This window comes from Odocoileus virginianus, unplaced genomic scaffold (assembly GCF_023699985.2).
Source record: "Odocoileus virginianus isolate 20LAN1187 ecotype Illinois unplaced genomic scaffold, Ovbor_1.2 Unplaced_Scaffold_1, whole genome shotgun sequence".
Classification (NCBI taxonomy): Eukaryota; Metazoa; Chordata; class Mammalia; order Artiodactyla; family Cervidae; genus Odocoileus; species Odocoileus virginianus.
Genome location: NW_027224263.1, coordinates 10,273,974 through 10,277,810, shown reverse-complemented (window position 1 = coordinate 10,277,810; position 3,837 = coordinate 10,273,974). Strand labels below are relative to the sequence as shown.

General features: G+C 44.1%; 1 non-coding gene across 1 annotated transcript; it reads right to left on the bottom strand.

Annotated features, from left to right (window-relative positions):
* Nucleotides 1-2,587: 2,587 nt before the first annotated feature.
* TRNAG-CCC (transfer RNA glycine (anticodon CCC)) lies at nt 2,588-2,660 on the bottom strand. Its single transcript has one exon. It is a non-coding gene; the product is annotated as a tRNA-Gly (tRNA).
* Between the last annotated feature and the right edge of the window lie 1,177 nt (nt 2,661-3,837).

Here is a 3,837-nt window from a genome sequence, read left to right as displayed (position 1 = left end):
CCCTGACATATCTGGAGTGGTTCCTGTCTTTTTGCATCTCATTTTCTGTTCCTGCCAATGTTCAGGCTGCAGTCATTGACCTAGTATTATTCTTTTCTCCAAGGGAGCATGTTTGAGTGGATGGAAGGCTCTTCATCAATGCTAGACACACCTGTGCTCAAAACCACACCCTTGACTTAATTGAGGGGTGGATTAGTGAGACAGTGGGGTCATTAGGGGTAGAGTTTACTGTGATCGGAGATTAGATTACATAGTGCAAACCAGCTTTATGCATAGATAGAATAGGGAGCCAACTACATGGTATGATTTGGATATGGTTTCAACCCACTCCAGTACGCTTGCCTGGAAAATTCCATGGACGGAGGAACCTGGTAGGCTACAGTCCATGGGGTCACAAAGAGTTGGATGCAACTGAACGACTTGACTTGCTCTACCTTACTAGTGTAGTAGTGTTAGTTGCTCAGTCATGCCCGACTCTTTGCGACCCCATGGGGGTACAGCCCGCCAGGCTCCTCCGTCCATGGGATTTTCCAGGCAAGGACGCTGCAGTGGGTTGCCATTTCCTACCCTCAAAGTATCTTGCTCATGCTCTCACAAAATCCTGTTCATGTGCCTGTCCTAGTACCTGATACTTGCCTGTTAAGGATGGTTTCCTTTAGCTGAAGGCCTTCTTTATGAAGTACAAATATTGGTACCCAGCATGGAGTTCACACACTTAGTGAAGTGAAAGTCACTCAGTCGTGTCCGACTCTTTGTGACCCCATGGACTATACAGTCCATGGAATTCTCCAGGTCAGAATACTGGAGTGGGTAGCTGTTCCCTTCTCCAGGAGATCTTCCCAACCCAGAGATTGAACCCAGGTCTTCTGCATTGTAGGCTGATCCTTTCCCGGTGGAGCCACCAGGGGAGCCCAAGAATACTGGAGTGCGTAGCCTCCAGGTCTCCAGTGGATCTTTTCGACCCAGGAATCAACTTGGGGTCTCCTGCATTGCAGGCCGATTCTTTACCAGCTGAGCTATCAGGGAAGCCCTCACACACTTAGTAGATGCCCAAATATTAGCTGAATGAGTAAATGAATTGGAATTATTAGTGAAACTAATTCACAGTAGTATTAGTAGGGGCGATTTAGGTTACCATATGACTCAACTATTGAAAACCGTGCTTGTCAAATTTTTAGTGTATATTAATGATCACTTAGAGGTTTTCTTAAAAGGTTCTGGGGCTAGACAAGACTTGAGAATCTGCATTGCTAGCAAGTTGAGTTGATGCCATTGCTGTATATATTTTGAGTAGCAAGTATTTAGAGGATAGGGTTGCCCATCTTGCCTGATCAAAGAATTTCTTGGGATGTCTGTTAAACATCCAAAATTATAATCTCTAGGGGGCAGACTTGGGAATCTTTATTTTTAGCAAGTGCGTCAGGTGATTTGCATGACTGGAAAATTAATCTTAGAAGGGAATGGGGTATGGGCTTAAAAACATGTGGTGGCATTGCATTGGTCCATGGACCTTTTGGAGTAAGACTTGGAAAAGACACTGGGTCAGCTTGGAAAACATTCAGCTACAGTTTTGTTCTAGAGCAGTTCCTGTAGATGTGGCCAGGAATTAGAAGGTAGAGGGGAAACTGAGGAACTATTTTTTTCCCCAGCAGGTAGCATTGGTATCACTTTTTACCAACACAAAGCTTGATTTTCTGGGTCTTTGTTTTATTCCTTGAGTAAGATTGGTATCTTCAAAACAGCCAAGTTGATAGGTAAAATTTAGAATATAATTTTGAAGAATTTTCCTTATGTTTGCCTACTCTGCAAGTTTTTATACCTTTAGTCCTTTCTTCATTGTAGAGTCTGTGAAACATTGGGAAAGCTTGTTTTCTTAACCTAATAAGACAGAGATGCGAGGGAATAGTCTATTAAGCAGAGCTGCTGGAAAGACTGTCATTTCTTTAATATCTATGCACTGAGGCATGGAGCTGCGTGAGGCCCAGCAGTGGGAGGAAGGCAGCGATGCGCTTCGATCTGTAGGTATTCTGGAGCGATAGCATTTCAGGCATCACCAACGACCCAAGGTGAAAGCTTCTCAAATAAGACATTCTGAATGAGATGTGTAGCAAGTGAGAGAGGCTGCTGCCGGGGAGGCAGTGCTAGGAAACTCAGGCACAGGGAAAATATTACTGATTTGCCAGGGGCTGCAGGACAAGTTGGTGTTGTGGCTCCTATTTCTATTAAAGTTTTCTTATTTCCAATTCTGAGCTACAGCCTTTGGTCTATTGATGTCCCCGCTTCTCAGCTACCCTGTGGAATGATCATACCACCATACTTCAGAATTCTGTCTCTCCCCTTCTCATCTATAGACCTGGGAAATAGGTTGGGATGGCAGCCAACCACAGGGACAAGCCTCACATCATTCCAGCCAACAGAGGGGCTTCTTTGTGAGTAAATATTAGACTTTTTTTTGAACAATCTTTTTTAAAAAACATTTGTTATTAGTTATTTAGGCTGCACTGTGTCTTCGTTGCGGCATGTCAGATTTTCGATCTTTGTTGCATGAGTCATGTTTTTTATAATAATTGTGGCATGTGGAATCTAGTTCCCTGACCAGGGATCAAACCCAGGCCCCCTGCATTGGGAGTGCAGAGTCTTAGCCACTGGACTATCAGGGAGACCCTGAATTTGATTTTGTCAAGCTGCATTCCAGAATGGAGAGCTAGAGGGGGCCCAGACTGTACTCCTATCTCTGTATCCTCTCCTGTATCTTCTTGTACTTTGAGAATATTCCAGTGACAACAGCTTATGACTGTTCAGGGTCACTTTAAAGGGTCAGAAGTGGCAAACCTAAACACTGAGCGTTGAGTTTATTGCTTCCAGGCAACAGGATTGAACTCTAGGGAGCTGCCACCAGGTGACCACTGATGCCTGTCTGAGTGCATGTCTCTTGTTATTTGCCTGCCTTCAGATGTGAGTAACTGGGAGGCCTGAGTATGTGACACCATTCTGTTGGTTACTTATACACAAAACAATATCTAGATACCTCCGTTTGATTTCTAACACCTGTTTTTGATTTAAGAGATAAGAGTGGTCAGATGATGATGACATTGAGGATCTCAGGCACAATCTTTCTTTTCTGCTGCCTGAAAAGATGGTACCAGAGGTTCCAAGTCTGGGTTTGGGAGGTCCAGGGGTGCTGGAAGGGCCTGGTATGTCCCAGGGTTTAGGGATGCCAGAACAAATGGGTGTTCACGAGGCTGGGAGGTATTTTGAAATCCTTGTTGTCATTGTTCAGTCACTCAGTCATGTCTGACTCTTTGCAACCCCATGGACTGCAGTGCACCAGGCTTCCCTGTCCTTCACTATCTCCCAGAGTTTGCTCAAACTCATGTCCATTGAGTCGGTGATGCCATCCAACCATCTCATCCTCTGTCATCCCCTTCTCCTGCCTTCAATCTTTCCCAGCATCAGGGTCTTTTCCAATGAGTCAGTTCTTCACATCAGGTGGCCAAAGTGTTGGAGCTTCAGCATCAGTCCTTCCAATGAATATTCAGGGTTGATTTCCTTTAAGATTGACTGGTTTGATCTCCTTGCAGTCCAAGGGACTTCTCAAGAGTCTTCTCCAACACCACAGTTTGAAAGCATCAGTTCTTCAGTGCTCAGCCTTTCTTTGTGGTCCAACTCTCACATCTGTACTTTGAAGTCTAGTTCAGAAATTCTCAGCAAGATCAACGTTCTTTTTTTTTTTCCTAACTTGGAAGTTGCATCCAAGTATGTGAAATATCAGAGAGGCTGAGGCTGTTTTCCATGCTATTTATTACTTTTAGTTTTTAAGATTTATATTGGAGTATA